This window comes from Macaca thibetana, chromosome 6 (genome assembly GCF_024542745.1).
Source record: "Macaca thibetana thibetana isolate TM-01 chromosome 6, ASM2454274v1, whole genome shotgun sequence".
Taxonomy (NCBI): Eukaryota; Metazoa; Chordata; class Mammalia; order Primates; family Cercopithecidae; genus Macaca; species Macaca thibetana.
The window spans coordinates 42,012,472-42,039,232 of NC_065583.1; the positions used below are offsets into that span (position 1 = coordinate 42,012,472).

The following is a 26,761-nucleotide window of genomic DNA, read 5'->3' on the forward strand; positions in this document are numbered from 1 at the left end:
TCTTTGGGGTGGGCCCTAATCAATATGACTGGTGTCCTCATAAGCAGGGGTAGTTTGGAAACAGATATGCACAGAGGTTAGACAAGGTGAAGAGACGAAGAGACGCAGGGAGAAGGTGGCCATCTACAAGCCAAGGAAAAAGGCCTGAACAGATCCTTCCTTCACAGCCCTCAGAAGGGTCCTCCCAAGACCTTGAATTTGGACATCTGGTTTCCAGAACTGTAAGCCACCCAGTCTGGGGTATTTTGTTATGCGAGCCCTAGCAAGCCGATACAGGCAATGACTGTTTCTTGCAGCCTCAGCTCCCAAACGCCTAAGCAGAAATTATAAGAGTACTTGCCTCGGTTGGGCATGGTGGCTCATGCCTGTAATTCCAGCACTTTGAGAGGTGGAGGTGGGTGGATCACAAGGTCAGGAGATTGAGACCATCTTGGCCAACATGGTGAAACCCCGTCTCTACTAAAATACAAAAAATTAGCTGGGCGCAGTGGCGCGTGCCTGTAATCCCAGCTACTTGGGAGGCTGAGGCAGGAGAATCTCTTAAACCTGGGAGGCGAAGGCTGCAGTGAGCTGAGATCGCCCCACTGCACTCCAGCCTGGTGACAGAGTAAGACTCTATCTCAAAAAAAAAAAAAAAAAGGCCGGGCGCGGTGTCTCACCCCTATAATCCCAGCACTTTGGGAGGCCGAGACGGGTGGATCACGAGGTCAGGAGATCGAGATCATCCCAACTAACACGGTGAAACCCCGTCTCTACTAAAAATACAAAAAATTGGCCAGGCATGGTGGCAGCGCTTGTAGTCCCAGCTACTCAGGAGGCTGACGCAGGAGAATGGCGTGAACCCAGGAGGAGGAGCTTGCAGTGAACTGAGATCGCGCCACTGCACTCCAGCCTAGGCGTTGACTCCGTCTCAAAAAGAAAAAAAGAAAGAAAAAAATTCCAAAAACAAGTACTTGCCTCATAAGTTGCTATGAGGCTGAGATGAGATGGTACTGGTAGCACAGGGTTAGGCACATAGCACCTACTCAATAAATGGGGGTGGCATTTACTATTATGGTTATTATTCACCATAGATTACTCATTTCTATATACACTTATACAATTACTCATATATTCCAAACAATACTGTATTGTTTACCTCCCAAGTACCAAGCATGTGAGCCTTGAGGTTGAACAAACCTCTCTTATCTTGGGGGACTTGACAATGAACAAAGATAGTACTATTCTCATGGGAGATACAGTTTACATACACACGAATTGGCTGATGGAAGAACAAATGGCTGTAGGTTTGCCCATGCGTGTGCATTTGTTACTGTGTGTGTACATGGTGTTAATGTATGCATGGGTGCATCAGAGTGCCCGTGTGCAAGTTATCCAAGTGTGTACCTGTGTGTACTTGTGCATGCATAAGCATACATGTGTGTTGTACATGTGGTGGTATACCACGTGTGCACATGTACGTTAGCATGTACATGAATGTACACGTGGGGGCATGAGAACATATGGGCCAGTATGAATCTGGGTCAGTGTGGCGAGCATGGGCAGATGTGCAAGCACACGTGAGAAGAGTAGAGTCCAAAGCTGGTGCCCTTTGCTGCCTACAGCCCAAGAAGGAGCTCTATGAGGTCATCTCAGCCTCAGCCACCTGGCAGCCTCAAGTGGACAGACACCCCTTCCCCAAGTCAAGTTAGAATGCTTCCATGCCAGGCCGGGTGCCGTGGCTCACGCCTGTAATCCTAGCACTTTGGGAGGCCGAGGTGGGTGGATTGCCTGAGCTCAGGAGTTCAAGACCAGTCTGGGAAACTCGGTGAAACTCCGTCTCTACTAAAATACAAAAAAATTAGCCAGGCGTGATGGTGTGTGCCTGTAATCCCAGCTACGCAGGAGGCTGAGACAGGACAATCTCTTGAACCTGGGAGGCGGAGGTTGCAGTGAGCTGAGATCGCAAGATTGCACTCCAGCCTGGGCGACAGAGTGAGACTCCGTCTCAAAAAACAAAGAAAAGAAAAAGAAAAAAGAATGCTCCCATGCCAAGGCATCTGCCCCAGGATCCTCCCCAGTGTGTAGCCTTGGTTTTCAGTTAGTCCTTCCTGTATTCTGAAACCAGCAGTCCCAAATATCCTGAATGAAACAGATATCAGCCCTAGATTCCAGGCACACATTCGTACTATGTCCTTACTCAGCTCCCCTCAATCTATCTTTCCAAAGAGGGAAGTGGGATTCCACTTTCCAAAGGCTGCTCCAATTTGGGTGTCCTATTCCTGCACCCTACATGCTCAACATTAACACTCCCAGTTCCCCTACCACCTAGGGTGCAGGGGCCTAATTTACCCGGGCGCTTGTACCATCACAGAATCTGATGCTTCATAGAGAAGGGAGGCTGGATATGGGTCTAGGAGGGGCAAGCCCTCAAGTACTAGCCAAGCCAATGCCCAGTGGGCATCTGTAGCTCCAAATGGGAGCTGTGAGGGGACACCCAAGGGTGAAAGAGACCTAAGGCACTAGGGCTTGGGGTAGGGAGTGGAGAACGACAGATGAGACCATACCCAGGGGACTGACCCCTACCCCACGCTCACTCTCCCCTGACCAGGACCTGGTGGACCCGTAAAGGATGAGACTAGGAGAACCAGAGACGTTTGGGCCAGACTGTCCTCTACCCCAAAACTAAAGTCTGAACTACAAATCTGAGTTCCAACAGTTTTAATAGTGATGACAATGACAGAAGCTCACATGTACCATGCAGTTACTAAGTACCTGGACCTACATTCAGCACTTTCCATGCACTGTCCCATAGAAGCCACACATTGTTTTGGTGGGGTTAAGGACCATCAGTGTTACCACCATTTTAAAACTGAGACAACCAAGGCTCAGTTTGGGTCATCTGCCCTCCAGCATGCAGTCAATTAGTGGTAGAGCCAGGATTTAAGCTTGGTCCTCCTGAGTCCAGAGCCCACACTCTCAACCACCAAGTTCCTACCTTACTAAGTGATCCCTCTCTCAATCTCCCATTGTTCAGTGACTTGCTAAACCCCATCACCTCCGATTTCTGTGGGACTCCCAGCATGCCTCTCAGTGAGGGTGGGGGCCTTCCCTCAGGTCTCGTGAGGTGTGCAGATCACAGGACCACTTCAGACCCACTAAATCAGACTCTCCACACTGGCCTGCCCCCTCCTCCTCACATCTGTGTGCTCACAAGGACAAGTGGTCTGCTGTGCACCAGGATTGGAGAATTCCTGGGTGGTGGGATCCCTTGGCCAGAAGGAAGCTACGAAAAGGTGAAATGCACCCTCTCCCCCAAGCCCTCCTGGAGAAACTTCAGGTCGGAAGACTGAGGATGCCCTGAGGCCTGGCTACCATTCCTTCCTCGTCAAATGGGCAACATTAGGGGGGAGATGATCCATGAATTCCAGAGGTGTTGCCAATTATGGGGGTGGGGAGAAGGAAATGAGTTCTGCCCAATCACCTCCCTGCTATCCCCGAGCCAGAGGGGCACAGATCCTCCCCTTTAATCCCCCCCCATCTCCCCCGCCCCGCCCCCGCCAAACTTGAGTGGGGTGGGAGCAACCAGCACGGTTTAGGGGAGTGGGCCATGTCGGGCTAGAGACAGGAAGGTGGGAGCCCCTCATAGACAAAGACTGACCCCAGCCAGGCCGGCTGGCCAGCCAGCCCATCCCCACCCCCCTGCGGCAGGCAGCTTGGCAGGGCTGAGCGCCAGCTCCTCGCTCCAAACCGAGTTCCCGCCGAGCGTGCTTAATGCAGCGGCAGTGACATTTCTGCCTTCAGAGGCAAAAACAGGAACCCGGCCATTTTGACGAACGGCACCCAGAGCGCTGGCGGGAGACAAGGAGGGTCAGGTTCTGACTCCTGCACCCGGCTGCCCTAACGGGCTCACCCCTGCCCAGGCCCAGGGATCAAGCCAGAGAGAGGGTCACGAAACCAGGGTCACCAGACCGACAGGGAAGGTGCTATAGAATCCCCACCCTCTTGTATAGGTGGGGAAACTGAGGCCATAGCACTGACACTAGCCAGATGCACAGAAGGCAAACGGAAGGATTAAGAAAGTCCCAGAAGGATGCCTTGAGGAATGTCGGGTAGGCGCGCTGGTCTGAGGAGCAAAAAGGCTGACTCCAGCCCGCCACAACAGCCCACTCCAAAGGAGTCTGCACACCTGGAACCCCCCGCTCCGGCGCGCCCTCATGAGGGCGCTCCCAGAGCCTCTAACCCTCCAAGTAGCGAGAGGGTTAAACTTCCTCGCAGTACTTGCCGCAGTAAGTGGAAAGGAAAGAAGTGTCAACTCTGTTCTCACCACAGCGGGGCTGTCGGATGGCACCTCCCCCCGCCCCGCGCACCCCGCCCGGCCTGCTCCCCCGCCCTCCCCTCGGAGCGCGCGCACACACACCTCCCACCGCTTTGCCCAAATTATTTTCGATCCCGGGAGACTCCGGATGCCAGACGCGCTCGGCGGCGGCGGCGGCGGCGGCGGCCGCGCCTGATTCATTGCGCCAAAGCTGCAGATGCGACCTCCCGCCTGCGCCCCGTGCCCCGGCCCGCGCTGGGCTGCGCGCGCGCCTGGAGAGATGGGGGCCAATTTGTAGGCGCTTCCCCCCACAAAAGAGGCGGGTCCTGGCCCCCCGGGGCTCGGTCCCCCTGTCTCCAGCTCCCTGGGCTGCGCTAATTAGCTTCCTCAGGGGGCGCCACGCGGCGTGAGGGGCGGCAATTTCCCGGCTGGGCTGCGGGGGAAGCGCTCCCGCCGCCTGGGAAGGTGAAATGGGAAACTCGATTCAAAGAGAGCTTTCCTCCCCCCTCCCGCCAAGCGCCGTAGAAAACGGGTTTGAAATTCCTCCTCCTTTTTTTTTTTTTTTTTTATTTATAGTGCACGGTCTCCATGGCAACCGCGGAGGAGGTCACGGTAGCTGGGCCCCCGCGCGTCACCCCGCGCCTCGCCGGCTGCAGGCGCCGGGATTGCGGCCTCCCAGGCGCCGCGGCCCGCGTGGACTCAGCTCCGAGTTCTCCGCCCCCGCTCCGCCCTGCTCGCAGCTCAGGCCCCAGCCATATGACTGCCAGGTCCCAACGGCGAATGGCGCACCTGGGCACCAGTGCGCTAGGCTATACCTCTGTCCCCGGGCTCTGACACGCGGGACTGCACCACGAAACACGTGCCCAACCCCAAGACGAGAACACGTGCGGCAAGACGCCGCCAAGGGGCTGTCTGCATTCGTGGATGCCCTGGGTAATCGACCTATATTGGCGCACAACTGCAGAGCTCTTGCTAAGACGTGACCACCCGAGGCTAACAACGCTGGCTTTGGAGTCACAGCCGAGCCCCGCCTCGATAACTTACTAGCTGTGTGACTTCGGCCAAGTCACCACCTCTCTGCGCCTCAGCTTGCTCATCAGCAAAATGGAATTGTGAGGCCTAATTGATACAAAATACGTTCAACGCTTATCATGGTGTTTGGCACGTGGTTCTGAAAATCTGTGGTTGGAATTATTTCTTCTTGGCTGTGAAAGCCAAGGCCCCAAAGACTTCGATTAGGGGCGCACGCTTAGCCCGGAGGCTAGGAGTTCCGCTTCGGGAGCTCCCCAGCACCTCAGCCTAGGCGCACAGGCAGCTAGCGCGCCCGTGCGGGCTGCTTAGGGACTGGGACCGCCTGGGGCGCGGCGGGCGGGGTTGCAGTCTCCAGAGCTCGCCACGTCCGCACCCGGAACCCTGGAAACGGGGCTCCCAGAGGCTCCCCAGCTACCATCCCCCCGCCCCCCCGCCCACCGCCCGTCCCAGCACCATTAGCAACAGGCCTGCCCGCCCGCCCTCCCAGGCTGAGGCCGCACCTGACCCACCGGATGGCGGCTTCTGGGCCGAGCCGTGCCCCCCAGCGTGCACACTTCCTCCCGGACCCCCAGCGCCCCGTCGAGTGCACAGAGGGAGGGGATCGGACCGCCCCCGCCCCGCCAGCTTCCCACAGCCTGAGCTGCCCTGAGCCGGGGAGGCAGGAAGTCTCAGAGCCGGGGCGTGGAGGCGGGGTAGGGGCAGGAAGTTGGGGGTGACTCTCCCAGAGACCCCAGACAGGGCCCCGGCGTGGGAGCGGGGTGGGCGGGCACGTAGGGATTAAGGGCGCCCCCCTCCTCTGTAGCCTTAGGCCATGTGACCCCGGCTGGAACACCCTGCAGGGTGAGGGCGAAGGCCGCTACCTCTGGCGACCCCCAGCAGCGCGCACAGGGAGGGAGGGGCCGCCTTTGTCTACTTTGCCGCAGAGGCAGCCCCCCACAACCCCTCCCCCCAGCGCCCCGCCGGGCCCTGCACAGCCCGGGTTTTCCATCCGGCCCGGCTCGGCTCGGCAGCTGTCAGGGGACCGAGCTGACCTTCGCGAGCAGGGAGTTTCAATTAGCCGCAGATCAGATAAGCGGGCGGGCCCGTCTCTCCGGGCACTGCGGGGGCTCAGCCCCGCCCCCGCCACGCCGCGCCAAACGCGCTCCAGATGGGAACAAAGATGAGGACGCAGCTCCACCTGCCTCCCCGGGGAAGGGAAGAGGAGGCCCCGCCGGGAGGAGCTTCCCACCAGGGGAAGGGGTCACACGCCCTGCCCTGCCCTGCCCGTCTGGGATTCCAGGGGCATGGGTCTGGCCAAGATGATCTTTGCGGTTCTGCTTGCCTCCTGCACTGAGGAGAGGTGCCTGCTGCACTGACCTCATCCCCAGGCGGGCGCCGTGCCCTCCCTCTCCCGGAGAGAGCGTTTTGCCATCTCTGATCTCATCCAGAGCCTCCCTGGGAGGCTGAGAGAAGGCAGAACCTAACAGAAAAAGGAAGCTGAGGCTGGGACTTCTTGATCCAGGTCACATCAAATACATATTGTTCAGATGTTTACTGAGTGCCTACTACGTGCTAGGCACTATTTAGACCATGGGAACACGAGAGCACAGTCTTGTCCCCAGCCTCTCAGAACTTGCGTTCTAGTGACGTTCAAGTAAACAAATAGTTGACCAAGATCACTTCAGAGAGCGTGAGGAGCCATGAGGACATTAAAATAGGTCATGTGAGACTGACTTCAGGGAGGGGTCCATATGAGCTATTGTCATCAGGGGAGGCATCTGAGGAGAAGATATCTGAGCTGGGGCCTGAAAGACCAGGAAGAGCCAGCCAAGCAAAGGAGAGGGGGCAGAGCATGCCAGGCAGAGGGCACAGCCGGCACAGAGGCTCCAAAGCTGCAAAGGCTCCAAGTCTGCAAAGAATGTGCCTCTTGAAGGTGAGGGGAAGGCCTTTGTAAGCCCAAAGGGTATGCCTATAGGGCTGGGCCTTGCAGGCCCCCTGAGGGGTCAGGGTTTATGCAAAGTGCCATGGCAGCCTTCGGTGGGTTTTAAGCTGGGAGGTCTGACTTAAACTTTTTAAAGATCCCCCTGGCCACCCTGTAGACCAGTGGAAGGCAAAGGATCAAGTAAGGAGACCTGGGAGGAGGGGCTGGGGGTTGGGATAGCAAGGGAAAGATGGTGGTGGAGAGGTTGCTGGCTTAGAGATATTTTGGCAGATGAATTGGATGTGTGGGTGAGGTAGGGTAATAGACGTTTGCTGAAACAGGCAGAATTTGAACCTAGGTCGGTCTTTGGGAGCATGGAGGCCCAGCTTAAGAGGTTAAGGGTAAAGCTATGGAGCAAGAAGCCAGGGTTGAAATGCTGGTACTGATATTCACTAGCTGAGTGACCTTGGGTAAACATCAATTTCCTTGGGTAGATCAGTTTCCTCAAGCATTTGAAAGAAAAGGATGGGATCATAACCCAGATTGTCATTGTGAGGTTTAAGTATGATGTAAGGTGGAAGTGTTTAGCATAGAGCCTGGGAGGAGTAGGTGCTCTATAAGTGTTGGCTGTTATTGTGGGGGTTGTTGCTGCTCCACCCACCCCCACACACCTGCCTCTTAGTACCAGAACAGTCCTCAACACACAGCCTGGCCTTTCCACCCGACCTCTGGCTTTGTTTTCATTTGCTGAGGGTAGAAGCTCCTCCTCCCATCAACCACTGCTCCCCCCACCACACACCTTTGTTTGGAAGGCTGTTTGAGGGGGTGGAGGTCACTGGGAAGAGACCCACCCAGTCCTTGTTCACTAAACTGTCTACTGGGATCCTCCTCATCTCAGGACCCTAACTCTCCATCCTCTGGTTACCGTAGGAGTTGCTCAAAGGTCTCAACGTGAGCCCTCCCCAACTGCCTTCCTGAAGAGTTGAGACCATTCAGTTATCACTCATTCAATCAGTTGAGTGGCCCTCCAGGGCCCAGGGTGGTGGTGGGGACAGACAAAAGCAAACGCAGGCCCCGCCCTCAGGCAGAGGCCTGTACTCTTTCCTGAATTGCAGTTAGTTATGGCATTTTAGGCTCTAGGAGCTGAAAGAGCTGAGCAGAGCAAGTAGAGGGGTGGGGGTGCAGGCCTAAATTACAACTCCCATTTATGGAAACTTTACCCAGGGCCAGGCACTTTGCTCTGGTCCATGAATGTCACACATACATGTCATCGAGTCCTTATAACCACCCCATCCACACCATGAGACTGGTACAATTTTTTGTTTTTGTTTTTCTGAGTTGCAGTCTCACTCTGTCACCCAGGCTGGAGTGCAGTGGCGCGATCTCGACTCACTGCAACCTCCACCTCCCAGGTTCAAGTGATTCTCCTGCCTCAGCCTCCCAAGTAGCTGGGACCACAGGCATGTACCACCATGCCCGGGCAACTTTTGTATTTTTAGTAGAGACGGGGTTTCACTATGTTGGCCAGGCTGGTCTTGAACTCCTGACCTCAGGGGATCCACCCGCCTCAGCCTCCCAAAGTGCTGGGATTACAGGCATGAGCCACTGCACCCAGCACAATCATTGTTCTTAATGTATGAGTAAATAAACAGAAACTTCCAGAGGTGATGTGCCTTGCCCAAGATCTACCATTAAGTGGTAGGGCTGGGAATCAAACCCAGGCCTGGCTGAAGCCAGAACAGGAGAATTGAGCCATTCTGCTATCTGGTCTCATATGTCATTTAATGGACAAATGCTTCTTAAAGGCCTTCAACCAATATCCTGTAGAGATGGATCTACCCCTTCTGCCCTTGATTTCCCTGTGTGCCTGAAGTTTCAAGGACGGAGGCTGAATCAAGTCCAGCCAGGTGCTAGGTACACAGTAGCTATACTTCAGTGTGGCAACCTCTTGACAAAGCAGTGATGATACCTGCCCTCACCTCCACACCTCCCCTTGAGTTGTGGGTCTCCCTTTCAGCCCATTTCAGAGCACCTCAGAGCTGTGGACTAGAAAAAGAAAGTTCTACTTTGCATAATATTTGCATCTGCTTTGAATGCTGTTCACCTAACATCAAAATGTACGGAGTCCTTGGCGCTGGCACCCTATTCCCCCTCTTGGGCTCCTAAGCCCACCCACCTGCTGACCCAGAGCAGGGGTTAGGGTTCTTGGGGGACCCATTTAGGCTCCACCTAAGCTTGTCTACTTCCAGTGTGCTGGTGAGGGAGATGGGAAGGCTCCTGCCCTCATCTCTGCCCCTCCCTCCCCTCCATCCCTTCCTGGGGGAAGTGTGGTGGGTCAGGGCAGGAAACCTAGGCAGCACACACACACAGAGCAGGGCAGCAGGAACTACCCCGCGTCTGGTAGCCTGCCTGGGAGCCTGAGGTTGAGGAGAAGGGAAAGGAGGCATTGCTGCTACAGCTACTGATGCTGAAGGCTGGCTTGACTGCGCCCAGCAGGATCCTCATGCCCTAGCCTCTCTTCACACAGGGCTAGGCTGCCATCTTAGGAGCTCACCCCTACACACCCTTCTGATTGGGCTGCTTCGTCTGGAGGGAAGGAGAGGGGAGGGACAGGAAGAAATGGAGATGCCAGTAATGGGAGGGTAGCAAGGACTAGAAAAGAAACTGTGGCTCGGCGATCCTGGGGAGAGAATGGGGAGAGTCTGGAAACAGCCCAGCCTCAGCCTGGAGCTTTAACCAGGTCAGGGCCCCCTAAGAGACCCTGATATGAAAATACAGGAGGAGGGAGCTCCTGTGATTGGCTGATGAGGTGTGACCCATGTGAGTTAACAGGCCAATAACCTGTCTTGATTGGATCCAGCCATCATTGTTCCCATGAGTGTCTTGGGGTCTAATTGGCCATGAGGTGTCTGCAGTTGAAGACTGGGGTTAGCAGTAGCATCTTGCAGCCCACACATCCCCTGTCGCTATGTCAGGTGGAGATTTCAGGCTTGGAGGCACCCAGTGGGTACCTGGGTAAGAACCAGAGACTCAGGAACTCAGAATGCTGGGTTCACCTGGGGTCCATAGATAGGATATTTACTGAGTGGCTTTGGGCCAGCCATGTGATGGGTGCTGAGGGTGCTGACAGCCTGGCAGGGATCCTCAGATCTGAAGACAACCACTGCACAAACACTAACCTGAGAGCCCTTCCTGGAGGAGGCAGCACAGGGGCTGGGCTTCAATGGATGGGTTAGAGGGCCAGCACGGTGGCTCACACTTGCAATCCCAGCGCTTTAGGAGACTGAGGTGGGACAATCACCAGAGGCCAGGAGTTCAAGACCAGCTTGGGCAACACAGTGAGACCCAAGGCCTCAGACCTTGTTTCTGCAAATAATTTTTTAAAAACACATAGAGGTCAGGCGCAGCGGCTCACACCTGTAATCCCAGCACTTTGGGAAGTCGAGACAGGAGGATCACTGGAGCCCAGGAGTTCAAGACCAGCCTGGGCAACAAGGCAAAACCCCATCTCTACAAAAAATACAAAAATTGGCCAGGTGTGGCCGGGCGCGGTGGCTCAAGCCTGTAATCCCAGCACTTTGGGAGGCCGAGACGGGCGGATCACGAGGTCGGGAGATCGAGACCATCCTGGCTAACACGGTGAAACCCCGTCTCTACTAAAAAAATACAAAAAACTAGCCGGGCGAGGTGGCGGGCGCCTGTAGTCCCAGCTACTCGGGAGGCTGAGACAGGAGAATGGCCCGAACCCGGGAGGCGGAGCTTGCAGTGAGCTGAGATCCGGCCACTGCACTCCAGCCTGGGCGACAGAGCGAGACTCTGTCTCAAAAAAAAAAAAAAAAAAAAAAAAAAAAAAAAAAAAAAAAAAAAAAAAAAAAAAAAAATTGGCCAGGTGCACTGGCTCATGCCTGTAATCCCAGAACTTTGGGAGGCCGAGGTGGGAGGAACATGAGGTCAGGAGATAAAAGACCATCCTGGCTAACACGGTGAAACCCCGTCTCTACTAAAAATACAAAAAATTACTGGGCATGGTGGCGGGCGCCTATAGTCCCAGCCACTTGGGAGGCTGAGGCAGGAGAATGGCGTGAACCCGGGAGGCGGAGCTTGCAGTGAGCTGAAATCGCACCACTGCACTCCAGCCTGAACCACAGAGCAAGACTGTCTCAAAAAAAAAAAAAAATTAGGTGGGTGTGGTGGCATGTACCTGTAGTCCCAGCTACTTGGGAGGCCCAGGTGAGAGGATGGATTGAGCACGAGAGATCGAGGTTGCAGTAAACCCTGATTATGCCACTGTACTCCAGCCTGGGTGACAGAGTGAGACCCTGTCTCACAAATAAATAAATACACACAAAGTGACAACACATGACTGAAGGCACAGTGGGCAGGGACTTCTCCAGGGTGTCAGGGACCACGGCAGTAGAGGAGAAGAGAAAAGGCAGCAAGGCTGGGTTGTGCCAGGGCCAGGAGGCAGGAGTTTGACAGGCAGGAGGGGGCATGAAAGGTAGATGCAGACTGGAGAGGGAGGTGGAGATTCCCCCTACCTGCCCCTACACTTGCATCCTTACCTGTGCTCTGGCAGGCAAAATACCAGGCCTGCATGGAGGTCCCCAGTGCACCATCCGCTCCATCTACCACCTACACACAGCACACTGGGTCTTGTCCCCAGGCCCCGGAGCAGTTCCTTTGCTGCCCTCAGCTGAGTTCCCAGAGGAAGCTTCTACCCCGGAGTGGAGTCTCCTGGGCCCTGGGTCTTCTCCTTGTGCACGTCCCCCTCACCAGCCTGGGCTCAGCTTAGCGGCCGTGCTGGCAGACCCTCACAATCATTCCCACAGCCCTTATACCTCTATGGTCACACAGTCTCAGGCTTCATTCCAGTTACGATAACTTAAAGTCACATAATCTCCTCAAACCTCAGTTTCCTCACCTCAAAGTGGACATAATACCACGTTTCTTTTTTTTTTTTTTTTTTTTTTTTGACGCGGAGTCTTGCTCTGTGCCCCAGGCTGGAGGGCAGTGGCGCGATCTCGGCTCACTGCAAGCTCCGCTCCCCCAGGTTCACGCCATTCTCCTGCCTCAGCCTCCCGAGTAGCTGGGACTACAGGCGCCCGCCACCTCACCCGGCTAATTTTCTTGTATTTTTAGTAGAGACGGGGTTTCACCGTGTTAGCCAGGATGGTCTCGATCTCCTGACCTCATGATCCGCCTGTCTCGGCCTCCCAAAGTGCTGGGATTACAGGCTTGAGCCACCGCGCCCGGCCTTTTTTTTTTTTTTTTTTTTTTTTTTTTTTTTTTGAGACGGAGTCTTGCTCTGTCACCCAGGCTGGAGTGCAGTGGCGAGATCTCAGCTCACCTCAAGCTCCGCCTCCCGGGTTCACGCCATTCTCCTGCCTCAGCCTCCCGAGTAGCTGGGACTACAGACGCCCACCACCTCGCCCGGCTAGTTTTTTTGTATTTTTTTTTTAGTAGAGACGGGGTTTCACCGTGTTAGCCAGGATGGTCTCGATCTCCTGACCTCGTGATCCGCCCGTCTCGGCCTCCCAAAGTGCTGGGATTACAGGCTTGAGCCACCGCGCCCGGCAATACCACGTTTCTTTTTTCCTTTCTTTTTTTTTTTTTTAAGACGGAGTCTCGCTCTGTTGCCAGGCTGGAATACAGTGGTGTTATCTCGGCTCACTGCAACCTCTGATTCCCTGGTTCAAGCGATTCTCCTGCCTCAGCCTCCTGAGTAGCTGGGATTACAGGCACATGCCACCAAGCCCAGCTAATTTTGGTATTTTTAGTAGAGATGGAGTTTCACCATGTTGGCCAGGATGGTCTCCATCTCCTGACCTCGTGGTCCCCGCCCACCTTGGCCTCCCAAAGTGCTGAGATTACAGGTGTGAGCCACCGCGCCCGGCCTTTTTTTTTTTTTTTTTTTTTTTGAGACGGAGTCTCGCTCTGTCGCCCAGGCTGGAGTGCAGTGGCCGGATCTCAGCTCACTGCAAGCTCCACCTCCCAGGTTCACGCCATTCTCCTGCCTCAGCCTCCCGAGTAGCTGGGAATACAGGCGCTGCCACCATGCCCGGCTAATTTTTTGTATTTTTTAGTAGAGACGGGGTTTCACCGTGTTAGCCAGGATGGTCTCGATCTCCTGACCTCGTGATCCGCCCGTCTCGGCCTCCCAAAGTGCTGGGATTACAGGCTTGAGCCACCGTGCCCGGCAATTTTTTTTTTTTTTTTTTTTTTGCTTTTGTTGCCCAGTCTGGAGTGTGCGGTGGCGCGATCTCGGTTCACTGCAACCTCCGTTTTCCAGTGTCAAGCAATTCTCCCACCTCAGCCTCCCAAGTAGCTGGGATTACAGGCGCCTGCTACCATACCCAGCTAGTTTTTGTATTTTTAGTAGAAACAGGGTTTCATCATGTTGGCCAGGCTGGTCTGCAACTCCTGACCTTGTGATCTACCTGCCTCGGCCTCTCAAAGTGCTGGGATTACAAGCGTGAGCCACTGTGCCTGGCCTGTGCCTGGCATTCTTTCAGGCACTGGGGCTTCAGCAGTAAATTGCACAGCCCCTGTTCTTAAGGGTTTCCATTCTAGAGGGGGAAAATGAATGTAAAAATGAAGTCGTTTCACATTATGGCAAATGCTGTGAAATTATAAATAGGATAAGGTAACAGGGGGACATAACAGAGTAACTGGAGGTGGAAGAGTGATTTTGTTTTCTTTTGTTTTTTTGAGATAGAGTCTTGCTCTGTTGTCCGGGCTGGAGTATAATGGCGGGATCCTGGCTCACTACAACCTCTGCCTCCCAGGTTCAAGCGATTCTCCTGCCTCTGCCTCCTGCGTAGCTGGGATTACAGGCACCCGCCACAAAAGGACTGGCTAATTTTTGTATTTTACTAGAGACAGGGTTTTCCCATGTTGGCTAGGCTGGTCTCGAACTCCTGACCTCAAGTGATCCACCTGCCTTGGTCTCTGAAAGTGCTGGGATTACATGTGTGAGCCACCGCACCCAGCCAAGAGTGATTTTGGATAAAGTGGTCAGGGACCTTGTCTCTGAGGTGTCATTTGAGCTGAGACCTGAAGAATGCAGAGCCAGCCATGCTAAGAGGTAGGGAAAGGGTGTTCCACAGAGCAGAAACAGCAAGTGCAAAAGCCCTGAGGCAGGAAGAGCTTGCTCTGTGGTGAGGCTGGAGTGGCTGGAGCAGGAGGAGCAGGGAGGAAAGAGGCATGGATACTGGGGGTCCCCAAGGACCTTGGGAGAAGTCTGGCTTGAATTCCAAGGGCTATAGAAAACCATCAGAGGGGTCAGGCGCAGTGGCTTACGCCTGTAGTCCCAGCACTTTGGGAAGCTGAGGCGGGTGGATCACCTGAGGTCAGGAGTTCGAGAGGAGCCTGACCAACTTGAAGAAACCCTGTCTCTACTAAAAATACAAAATTAGCTGGGCGTGGTGGCACATGCCTGTAATCCCAGCTACTCGGGAGGCTGAGGCAGGAGAATCACTTGAACCCAGGAGGTAGAGGTTGCGAGAAGCTGGGATCGCGCCATTGCACTCCAGCCTGGGAAACAAGAGCAAAACTCCGTCTCCATAAAAAAAAAAAAAGAAAAAAGAAAAAAATCAGAGGTTTTTCAACAGGTGTGCTTGATTTACACAGTAATTGCTCATTAAAGGCCTGCTGTTATCATTGTTAATGACAATATGAAGCCCAGAGAGGAACAGCAATGCCGAAGGTCACAAAGTTCCCATCCCACAGTCCCTTCCTCCTTTCCCCCTCCCCTAAGAAGCCATGTGGATCAGCCCCAAGCTGGTGGGTAGGAGGTGAGGGTGGCTTCCCCTCACATTCCCTCTCCTTCCCTCCGGCCATTTCCCGTGCTCCTGGTGCCCGCGCCCCAATTAGCCGGCAAGGCTGACGGCCTCAGCTTCGAATGACAGACACCTCCTGTCACCCCCTGACGGGCAAGGAGATTAACTCAGAGCAGCGCCAGCTCGAAGGGACGACAGGAAGGGGCGGAAGGGGGAGGGGACGACCAGACCTCCCCCCAGCAAGGTCCCCTAGCGCCTTGGAAGGAAGTGTGTGAGGGTGGAGGGGATTCTTTCCCCAAGAGCCCAGTGCTGGCAGGCTGGGGAGGACCACCTCAGCCTCCTGATTGGCTGCTTCCGGTTGGGGCCACTGCCCCAACTTCCATCCTTAACTCCTCTGAGGGCAGAGAGTATGTTTTTGAGTGCTTCACAGTGGCACCCTCGGCACTGGGTGGGTGGACCTACAGGAAACTCAGAAAAGGAGAGACTGGTCCAAAGGTCACACCGATGGGCTAGAATTTGAGCTGAGACTACCTGACGCCAAAGCCAAGCTTCTAACCACTGTACTTTATCACCCCTCTCTGTAGGAGGGGACTCAGCTCATGCCACTCAAGAATTTACAGTCGGCCGGGCGCGGTGGCTCAAGCCTGTAATCCCAGCACTTTGGGAGGCCGAGACGGGCGGATCACGAGGTCAGGAGATCAAGACCATCCTGGCTAACACGGTGAAACCCCGTCTCTACTAAAAAATACAAAAAACTAGCCGGGCGAGGTGGCAGGCGCCTGTAGTCCCAGCTACTCGGGAGGCTGAGGCAGGAGAACGGCGTAAACTCGGGCGGCGGAGCTTGCAGTGAGCTGAGATCCGGCCACTGCACTCCAGCTTGGGCGACAGAGCGAGACTCCGTCTCAAAAAAAAAAAAAAAAAAAAAAAAGAATTTACAGTCTACTTTGGGGCTGTGCGATACAAGCCCCCCAAAAGGGAAATTAACACAGCAGTTGTAGGCATAGACACTGAGCGCCAAGCTGGGGGTCAGAATTCCAGGTAACTCTCCAGGAGGGTGGGGCCAAAAGGGGAGGGTACCGCATGGAAGCCAGCCCCCTGGAGGAGAGTGGCTGGGCCTCAAAACACAGGCAAGGCTGGTCAGGAGAGGGCAAGAGGAAGGCTCTCCGATTCCAGGCAGAGGAGAAGTGCATGGACAAAGCCTTGAAGGCAGAAATGGGCAAGGCATGCACTACCTGGTCAGACCTTCAGGCTGCAAGTGACAAAAAGCCAACACACACTGGCTTAAGTAAAATTGGAACGTCCTGGCTAATTCTAAGGCTCAAGTAGAAGAGTGTTTGGCCTCAAGTTCAGTATCCCTTTGCTCGCTTCATTCATGGGTAGCTCTCCTCAAAAGGCGGGTGGCCCCAGATCCCCACAATACCAGATCAGAGAACCCCTACTTCTTCCCAGTAATTTTTTTTTTTTTTTTGAGACGGAGTGGAGTCTCGCTCTGTCACCCAGGCTGGAGTGCAGTGGTGTGATCTCGGCTCACTGCAACCTCCACCCCTCCAGGTCTAAGCAATTCTCTGCCTCAGCCTCTGGAGTAGCTGGGATTACAGGCACGTGCCACCACGCCTGGCTAAGTTTTTGTATTTTTTGGAGAGACAGGGTTTCACCATCTTGGCCAGGCTGGTCTTGAACTCCTGACCTCGTGATCCACCTGCCTCGGCCTCCCAAGGTGCTGGGATTACAGGTGTGAGCCACCGAGCCCCGCCTCTTCCCAGTAATTCTAACCAAAGTCTTGGGATTCAGCCTGATTGGTCAGGCCCAAGTCACATGTCTATCTCTGAACCAATCACTGTGGCCAGGGAGGATGAGTTAGCTGCTTGGCCTGGTCCCTCAGCACCATGGGTAGGTGGAGTTCTTCTAGAGCCTTAAGGCTGGTGGTAGAGGTGAAAGGTAGTCCTTCCAGAGGAGAGTGGGCACTGGGGGCCTGTCAACACTAGGATGCCCTAGTCCCAGGGCTGGATTCTGGGCCCTGGATGACCCCTCTATGGGCAGCCTAAGGACCCCCACTTTCTCCCCAATGCTAAGAGTTCCACCTGTGTAGATGACAACCAGCAGTCCAGCTCTGGCTAGGTGACAGGGGCCTCCAGGAAGCTTCCTGATCTAGGACAGGAGAGGTCTTGGGAGTTTTTCCTGCCAGGCCTGCTCTGGTGCCTTGGAAGTCTCCATGAGCCCATCTCATCTCTCCACCCATCCTTCACTTCTTAGCTCAGCTGTGAACTTCCTCCTAGAGTTTCATTATCAAGAGTCTTTACTTGCCTTTTACAAAGTTACCCGCTCTGGCTAGAGCCCAGGAAGGGCAGTCTTGGAATAGGAAAGACTACGGCCAGGTGCCAGGAAGGACTGCCACAGGGAGAGCCTTGCACCCTATAGCCAGGAATGGGTATGGCTCTCAGTCTTATGAAGCAGTCAGCAGCCAGGCCAGCCTCCAGGTTAGGGTGAGCACTGCAGCAGCCCATCCTGGAACCAATGACCCTGGAAATAATGAGTTGGGTTCACTTGCCAGAAGCAGGAGACACCAGACTTCTGGCAGCCATGCTCATGTGTTTGGAGCATGAACTTGGAAGTCATACTGATAGAGACTTGAATTCTAGGTCAGCTGAGTGATATTGGACTTGCCCCTCTAGCCTTGGTCTTCTCATCAGGAAAATGAGGATAATGCAAGGAAGGCCAGACCTCAAGGAATGGCAAAGTTCCAAAGAGATATTGCACACCAGGTGTTGGCACCACTCTTGGCACAAGAGATTCTTCCATGAAAGGGCAACTGTTACTACTAGTATTCTTCTAGCTTTGACTGGCCCTTAGCCTGGAGCTCAAGGCAGCCCTTTCTGGACCTCAGTTTCTCCATTTGGACTTCCAGCCCTCTCACTCCCAGAGTGGGTGACTTGCACGATCTCAATGAGGGGAGGACGCCTCCCACATTGGTCAGTCCGTGGGGGCATGGGGGGGGGGGGTGGGAAGGCCGTCTTGCCCAACCAACATTTTCACCAGGCTGGGCGGGCAGCGCCAGGCAGGCGGGAGCTGGTCAGGTTTTTAATTGAACACGATGCAAATGAAATGTAAATACCATGCAAATAAGCTCTTGCCAGGAGGCGCAGAGCTGGGAGCAGAGGGAGCAGGGAGGGGACTGCTGAACAGGGCTCCTCCCCGGCCCCCACTTTTCTGTCTCCTGTGACTGCCCACGCCCACCCCCTGGTGCTGCCCACCCAGCTAAGCCATTCCATTTGGGGAACAGCAGGCGCTTCACCTCCCCAGTCTCCTCCCAGACGCCTGTGGCTCCTGGTAGTGGTGGGGTGCTTGAGGAGGAGGCAGGGACCCCATAGAAGGGGCCAGGCTGACACAAACACAGTCACACAGAAAGACCCACACGTAGATATAGAAGGAATAAACAGATATAGACGCAGAAACGCACATTCCCTGTCAAGCCCCCTGCAACACTGAGACCCACTCAGAGACAGCCAGTCACACATAAATATACACAATTGTACATTCAGTCATAAATACACACAGCGGCACAAATAGACCCAGCCGCAGAGGCACATGTGTGTACACACACACACTCACACACACACATACACTCACTGCCTGCCCTGCCATGAGGACTTCAGACTGAGGTCCTTGTGCTGGCCGGAGGTCAGAGAGAGTGGGACTTTGGGGAGTGGGGGAACAGGCACCCTGTGTGGTCAGAGCCTGGTGGCCTGAGCAAAGCCAGGTAGGCAGTAGGGTGGGGGGAATCTTCATGGTGGCCTGGGCCCTTTGCCCACCCACATCCCAAGACCCATAACCACACCCCAGGGCTCACGGCCACTAGAGACCCCAGGTGTTGGTCCATCCCCTAAGTCTTCAGGGTGCGCTGGGCCTATCCTGGGATTTAGAGTCTCCTGTGGTCCCACAGCACCCGCTCCCGAGGCAGCCAGCCATTTAAGTGAGGCTGGTCCAGGGTGACAGAGCCTGGTCAGCAAGGTCAGAACTCATGCCCCACTCTGCCAAGGGTAGGGGATGACACACAGCGGAGTAGGGAAAAGGCTGAGCATCTGGACCCACATCTGGGGGTGGTCCCAGCCCCCTCTCAGAGGTGACTCATGTCCTACATTTAACTCTCATTAGCGCCTCTGAGCCCAGCTGGGAGGGACAGCGGCCAACCCCTCCCAGCACAGGGAGCTCTGGGTGGGCCGCCCTCTCAGCAGCCTCAGTTTCCCCCCTCTCCGGGGCCTGGCCTGGGGACAGGGGCTGCGTGGGAGAGCGGCGCTCCTAGTTCCCTTCGCCTTACCAAGGGCTGGCCTCCACCTCACGGAGGGAGGGACTGGGTGTGGCCTCTTCCAGGAACCACCCCACTAGGCCCTCGCCGGATGCAGCGGCAGCGGCACAGTCCCCCCCTCCCCGTCCCCCGCCAGCCAGGCCCAGAGGTCGGGAAGGAGGAGAGGGCCAGAAGGCGTAGGATCGGAGGCGGCTGGAGTTGCTGCTGCTCTGCCGCTTGTCCCTATCCGGCCGCGGCCCTCCGACAGCCGCTGCGCGAGGGAAAGCCTGACCCAGGGCGGGGGTGGGTGAATGGGGGCCAGGGAAGCAGAGACGTGGCCAAGGACCCATGGCGGTTCCCGGCCTCCTTCCTTCCCCGCTTCACAAGAGCGGCCCTGCTCTCACTGTGACTGCAGCTGCCCTGTGAGTCGCTCATCGCGTGCCGACACCGTGGGCGCAGGCCCCAGGGAGGGCATGCCAGAGACCCCCACCCCGCCCCAGGAGGGGCCGGTTCCGCCAGCCTCCACCACACTCCCTCCCCCTTCCCTGCTCTGTGGGAAGGAGGCAGCTGGGGCGGGGGTGGCCGCGGGAGCGTCTTGCCCGTGTGATCGTGCCGAGCGGGGAATTCGGGGCCATGTGGGAAAGACATTAGTGCCGGCCGCCCTGCCAGCCAGGAATGCGCCCCCCGCTCTGCAGCCGCCGCCTGCCTGGCCCAGAAACGGTGACTCACCCGCTCCGTGTTCCCACCCCCTCATCATGCACCCTCCCCTGCCCACCACAGGCCTGGCCCCAGGCTTTCCAGCCTCCCTGTTCTGCTCCTGCGGGTCCTGCTACCTGCCTTGCCCATCCTCCATTCTCTGTTTCTTAGAACACTGAACCAGCTCGCACCTCGGCGCAGTCCAACAGTCACAGCCCCCTCCCCCAAGGAGGCCCGTCTATCCTTGACAAGTGGTTAGAACACTCCTTTGGGACTTAGTTCCCCGGGGCTGTCTTCTTCTCTCCAGAATGATCGCCCCCGTCCCGCTACAGGACCAGGCCAGGAGCACGGGGCAGGTGCAGAAAAAAGGAGTCAATGAAACCTCTTCAGCGTGAGAAGCAGAGCACCCTGTGGGAATGCTGTTCCTAGGGCTCTTCCTCTAGGAAACTGAAATACAGCAAGGCCACCTACCTCAACGGCTGTGTGACCCTGGACCCTTATTCCCCTGGCCTGAGTCTTGCTTTCTGCAGAATGGGACGACAGTATCTACTCCATGTGCTAATGGGGACAGATATCTCTAAAGCCCTCAGCTCAGGGCCGGCTGCTGGAAGGGACTCAGTCATGATGATGGTGTTGATGATATCCCTGGTAATCAAGGCTATTTAATGAACACCTACTATGTACCAGGCCCTAGGTTGGGTACTTTCTTGTTTTTTGTTGAGACTGAGTCTCACTCTGTTACCCAGGCTAGAGTGCAATGATGCGATCTCAGCTCACTGCAACCTCTGCCTCCCAGGTTCAAGCGATTCTCCTGTCTCAGCCTCCTGAGTAGCTGGGATTACAGGCACGTGCTACCATGCCTGGCTAATTTTTGTAGAGATGGGTTTCACCATGTTGGCCAGGCTGGTCTTGAACTCCTGACCTCAGATGATCTACTAGGCTGGGTACTTTCTACATATCATCTCATCTAGTCTCTGCCTCAGTCCTATGAGGTAGGTTCTGTTACTATCCTTCCTGTACAGATAAGGAAATACTGAGGTTTGGCAAGGGGAAGGCACTGACCCAGGCACCCACAAGAGACAACAGGGCTGTGACCCCAGCACACCCAGAGCTCTCCAGAGCCCATACCAGAGTATCTTCTAGGTCTGTCTGCCTCTTTCAAAGATCACACTGGGCTCCAATAGCCAGCCCCTTGCTGCCCCCACCCTCACTGGAACCCTGCAACCAGCCTCCACCCAGGGCCACCTCTCATAACTTTTAATAAGAGGTAATAGCACCAAGCAGCGGGCATCAGCTTCGTTTTTAATTATCTAATTTACATTTAATTTTCCTCAACAACGTGATGCAGTTTATTAATGTTTTACCTAAGAGCATCCATTCATGGACTGAAAACACATTCACAAAACTAATGGGCATTGCTTCTGTTTTGGAGGCTCCTAGTTCAGAGTGGAGGATCCCAGCTGGGGTTTTAGGCCCTGAGACCCAGCGACCAACACAACTCCCTGCACTGAACTAATTAATAAACAAATGCCCAGTCGTGGTGGCTCATGCTTATAATCCCAGCACTTATGGAGGCAGAAGCAGAAGAATCACTTGAGCCCAGGAATTCAAGACCAACTTGAGCATCATAGCAAGACTCCATATCTACAGAAATTTAAAAATTGGCTGGGCATGGTGGCACGTGCCTGTAGTCCCAGCTACTCAGGAAGCTGAGGTGGGAAGATTGCTTGAGCCTGAGAGGTCTAGGCTGCAGTGAGCATGCTAGCCTGAGCAAGACCCTGCCTCTGAAAAAAAAAAAAAAACCAACCAACCACATGTCCCAGAATTCTTTTGGAGCATGTCCCTTCCCTGCTAGCCTCCAGAAATAATTATTACTCTGCCAGACACTTTATGGGACTATCTCATTTAATCCTTTTCCCAACCTTTACAAACAGGTAAGGTATAAACACCTGTTTTAGAGATGGAAACACTGAGAACCAGGAGAATGAAGTGTCTTGCCCAGGGTCACACATGACAGCTGAAGGGAAGAGCTGGCATTGCAAAACTAGGGTGTGGGACACAAAGTCCACTGTCTGCACTCCAGTATTGGTTGGCCCCCTCAGAAAATCCAGACTCTGGTCCTGCAGATACTGGCTTCAAACTGTGAGGCCTTGGGTCTGTGGGAGAAGTATGCCTTGCTGTTCTCAAGATGTCAGTGTTACTGGGTGACAGGGCTAGTGGGGAGAAGTATAGGAACTCAGTGACTCAGATCAAACAGCAGTGGATCTCTCAGGCATCCCAGAGGCCAGGGTCTAGCTTTCCAGGCTTCTCAGTGCCCAGTGGCTGTGATTTCTATAATGGATTTTCCCTGGTTCCTCCTGGAGGGTCCCAGGAATGACAAGGGGCTCCCATCTTTCTCCCATTGGCCCCTAGATGAAACTAGGCCTCCTCTAAATCAGAAATAATAAGCAGAGAAGATGATTCTAAATTTCCAGGAAAGAAGAGAGAATATGACACCCAAAATGAAATCCTGAGCCCAGAACTGGTGGAAAGAAGACTTAGGCCCAGGGCAAATGGACAGTGCGTTTAATCATCTTGACCTTAGCTCCAACAGAGCAGTGTAAACACTCAACCCGGCCCCAGCCAGGCTGAGCAGGCAGGTAGCATGGACACTCACCCCAGTCTTGGTCAAGCCCAGATAGATGAACAATATGGGTCTCACACAGAGCCAGGCCTTGGCCAAATGGACAGTGTGGATACTCCTCTGTATCTCAACCACACCCATCCTGGATGGGCAGTGTGGACCTTCACCCTGGCCTTGGCCAAGCACTTAGCAGACAGGTATTGTCAACACTCACCTCAAGTTTCTTTTTTTTTTTTTTTTTTTTTTGAGATGGAGTCTGGCTCTGTCGCCCAGGCTGGAGTGCAGTGGCCGGATCTCAGCTCACTGCAAGCTCCGCCTCCCAGGTTTACGCCATTCTCCCGCCTCAGCCTCCCGAGTAGCTGGGACTACAGGTGCCTGCCACCTCGCCCGGTTAGTTTTTTTGTATGTTTTAGTAGAGACGGGGTTTCACCGTGTTCGCCAGGATGGTCTCGATCTCCTGACCTCGTGATCCGCCCGTCTCGGCCTCCCAAAGTGCTGGGATTACAGGCTTGAGCCACCGCGCCTGGCCGCACCTCAAGTTTCACCCAGACCCTGGGCAGAGGGCAGTATGGCCTCCCCACCCCATTCTCAGTCACGCTCACAGAACCGGGAACTTCTCTGAGATTTGATGCCACTAACCTGCTGCCCCACTGTGGGGCACAGATCTATTTTTCAACAAATGCCTGGAGGTCTCAGTAGCTCAGTTGGCCACCGCAAGGCAGGAGAGGGCCACCTGGAACTCAAAGGCCTGGAGTAGCATCCCTTGAGCCACCGTCTCTGGCCTCAGTGTACTCATCTAGAAAAAGCAGATTCTGACTCAATACATCCTTCAAGGAGTTGTCAGGACTGCTCCAGTAACTAAATGAGATGGGGCAGCTAAGGCCCTGACCCTCTACTCCATTCCTGAGCCTCCCGTCTTCCATGTAGCTCCCTTAGTACACAAAAGGGGAAACCAGGCCCAGAGAATCCAGAGGACTACCCCACAATCACATGGCAAATTGGGGTCAGAGGTGGAAGTCGACCCCACATCTGGGTCTCACATAGGGCCAGGACTTTGGGAACCTCCATGGACCACAGCACAGTATGGTTAAGCAGCACCTTGATGTGTGGTCCAGGCTGGGCTTGGGGGGTGTGTGTGTGTGTGAGTTGTGTGTGTCTATTACTGGGAGTGGGGCGGCAGTGGACAGTGTGCTGGGGGAGCTGCTGCTGCTGCCTCCCTGGTATTTTTAGCCTTGAGAATGAGCTGAGCTCAGGGCTCTGAGCTCCCATCGACAGTGAGGGAAATGGGAAGGTCCCCACCACCCCTCCCTCCCACCAGCAGCCTGGAGCTGGGTTGGGTGGGGGTGGGCCTGAAAAGGAGCAGGCACCCCAATGACTGGGGGCAGTCAGGCCCTGACCCCCTGCACCCCTGCCCACACCCATCCAGGCCGTCCTTCCAATGCCCCATTCCCTTGGGGGTGTGTCAGCACCCAGCTAAGCTGGCAGGGACAGGTGCCCCCATCTGCCCCCTGCTAACCTCAGCTTCCCTTGCTAGGAGCTCTGGGCCAGCTCTCGCCTGCATCAGGTCAGCGCTGCAAGGTTCCCATGACAACGGATGACAGCAGCAGAGGCTGCTGGCCGCAGGGTCAGGGGTGAGAGGAGTATGGGTGGAAGAGCAGGAGAAGGGAAGGGGCCCAGCATGGGGGTGGGGGAGGGGATAGAGTGAAGGACCCCCAAATTGCAGCTCCCTCCTGAGTCTTGAACCCCCAGAAAAGGTCTAGAACCATGCCTGATTGATACTGGAAGGTCCATTGCACTAATTGGGAAAGCTAGGTTCAGGAAGGGCTGGCTATACCTTTGGTCATGTGATCATGAATCCAGTTATGGGTAGGGCTTGGATGGAAATCCTATCCCCATGCCTCCCAGCCCGGGACTCTGCTGCTTCTAGGCTAGGCATGAGGTCAGATGTCCCCTTATCCCCACCTCCAGGAAAGGTGTGGGTCCTGAAGCTCTCTGACTGGCCTGGCCATTCTGTGACTTGGATTCCCCATCCTGTAATGAGTATTCAAGGTCCTCACACTAACAGATTACTTGTGATCAAGCCTAGCCCCTCACTTTATTTTTTGAGACAGAGTCTTGCTCTGTCACCCAGGCTGGAGTGCAGTGGCATGATCTCGGCTCACTGCAACCTCCACCTCTCGGGTTCAAGAGATTCTCTTGCTTCAGCCTCCTGAGTAGCTGGGATTACAGGCGTGCACTAGCACACCTAGCTAAGTTTTGTATTTTCAGTAGATATGGGGTTTCACCATGTTGGCCAGGCTGGTCAAGAACTCCTGACATCAGGTGATCTGCCCACCTTGGCCTCCCAGAGTGCTGGGATATACGCGTGAGCCACGGCGCCTGGCCCAGCCCTGCACTTTTTAACATGGGATATGTTTTCGTTCCTCTGGAAGGAGATATGTGAGAGATCAGCCTCTGGCTTACTTCCTACCTCAGTCTCAGGGCCCCAGAGTGGGGTTGGGAAGTTGCCCCACATACCCAGATTGACTAAAGGCTTCACTCCAGATACATGTTAGCCCCTCCAAAGCCTAAAGGCCAAAGGTTCCAGAACCATCATTGGCTCCCACTGTCCCCAATACAATATATACCCATTTGTCTTGGATCTCGAGATAGGCCCATCGTCCCCTGGGCTCTCTCCAGTGTGGTCTCCTCACTGCCCCAGAAGTACCAGTCTCCAAGCCTCCTAGGTAGACAGCATGGTCCTTTGAGCCTCAGCTTCACTCACCTCCTCCAAGAAGCCTTCTTGGCTCTTCTCATGCATTCAAATCTCTTGCTTACCAAGGGGTACAAGGCTAGAGAGTTCACAGGGACCTCACACAGGATTTCTCATTCCACCTTCATAGGATATCTGAAAAGCAATGTTACTTGCTGATGAGTAAACTGAGGCCCAGAAAGGAGACTTTATAGGTCACATAGCCTGTGAACGTCCACTTGGTGCCTGGATCCAGACCCCCTTTTCTCTTGGAACTTCTTGGGGCCCCCTCTTAGCATTTGCCAGCCTGTGGCCCTGCAGCTGGGCTCCCCAAGCTCAGACCTAACAGTTCTTTCCCCAGCCCCTCATATACAACAGGCTGACCCATGTCCTCCTCCAATTCATCCATTGATTCAACATTATTGAGCATTTGGCATTTGCCAGGCAGACAAGCCCCTCCCTCCCGGAGTGCTCCTTCTAGTTCAGAAGATCAGCAAGTGAACAGGTGAGTTCATCCAGTGTGATGCCAGCAGGGTTGTGATGGGAGCACTTAGGGCAGTGGGTGCATAGAAGAGGATACTCCAGCTGTGACTTACAGAGTAAAGGCCAACTCTGACCTTAGGAGTCTTCTATGCAAAACAGCTCAACCTCTCTTAGGTCCCACCTGCCTGGGAACCTTATTCCATGTCTAAGCTCAATTCCACTTGCTGCAACCCCTCAAAGACTTTCTTTTTCTTTTCTTTTTTTTTTTTTTGAGACGGAGTCTCGCTCTGTCGCCCAGGCTGGAGTGCAGTGGCGCGATCTCGGCTCACTGCAAGCTCCGCCTCCCGGGTTCACGCCATTCTCCTGCCTCAGCCTCCCGAGTAGCTGGGACTACAGGCGCCCACAACCGCGCCCGGCTAATTTTTTGTATTTTTAGTAGAGACGGGGTTTCACCGTGGTCTCGATCTCCTGACCTTGTGATCCGCCCGCCTCGGCCTCCCAAAGTGCTGGGATTACAGGCGTGAGCCACCGCGCCCGGCCCCTCAAAGACTTTCTAAGTGAGTGACTAGCTGACAAAGGCCAGTACCCAGGTACTGACCCCAGTGCTTTATCACCCAGTAGCCTCACTCTGTACCTGCCCAGGATCTTCTCTCTCCACCACCTTCACAAGCCCCCCAGGACAGTTCAAGAGGGCTGGCTGGATAGCAGGCCCAGAGCCATCGGATCCCTCACACATCTCTTTGAGTCCCCCAAATAAATACGGCAGGTCCAGGGACCTCTTTCAGTGCCCCCCACCTCTAGCTCTATGTTAGGGGACTGGCAGGCTGGGAGAGCCATGGGAGCAGGGCCAGTAGGGCCAGCAAGAGGTAGGGCTGCTGAGCCAGGCCAGAAACTGGGGGAGGGAACGAGACCACAGGATTGCTGCTCAGTCCTCAGGGT

The 26,761-nt window shown here is 54.9% G+C and overlaps 1 long non-coding RNA gene across 1 annotated transcript in view; it reads right to left on the reverse strand.

Moving 5' to 3' along the window:
* Nucleotides 1-26,063, reverse strand: part of LOC126957351 (uncharacterized) — a 62,321-nt gene extending 36,258 nt beyond the window's left edge. Inside the window, exon 1 of the long non-coding RNA XR_007726716.1 lies at nt 23,248-26,063. This is a non-coding gene — a long non-coding RNA (uncharacterized LOC126957351). The remainder of the gene's footprint in view (nt 1-23,247) is intronic.
* Between the last annotated feature and the right edge of the window lie 698 nt (nt 26,064-26,761).